Source organism: Oncorhynchus mykiss, chromosome 17, assembly GCF_057628025.1.
Source record: "Oncorhynchus mykiss isolate SJ-2025 chromosome 17, ASM5762802v1, whole genome shotgun sequence".
In the NCBI taxonomy this organism is placed as follows: Eukaryota; Metazoa; Chordata; class Actinopteri; order Salmoniformes; family Salmonidae; genus Oncorhynchus; species Oncorhynchus mykiss.
The window spans coordinates 49,806,404-49,806,688 of NC_143038.1; positions in this window are offsets into that span (position 1 = coordinate 49,806,404).

Consider the following 285-nt stretch of genomic DNA (forward strand, 5'->3'; position numbering starts at 1 on the left):
TTAGCTATCAGTACTGTGCTGTACAATTAAGTAACTTCATTTTCAGCCATTTTCTGGTATTCATGTTAGGCTACAATGTTTGGTTGGTTTCACCATAATGCTCTCACACAATCATTTGGTTTATGAAACTTTATTTGGCACTTAGTCTACATGGTCTGCTAAATATTATGCATTTTGCAGTCATTAAAAGTCATGAATTACTCACTGTAAAGACTGGACTAGAATGAATGGCACTTATCAAACATATGGAAACCACATTTGACTCTGTTCCATTGATTCCATTCC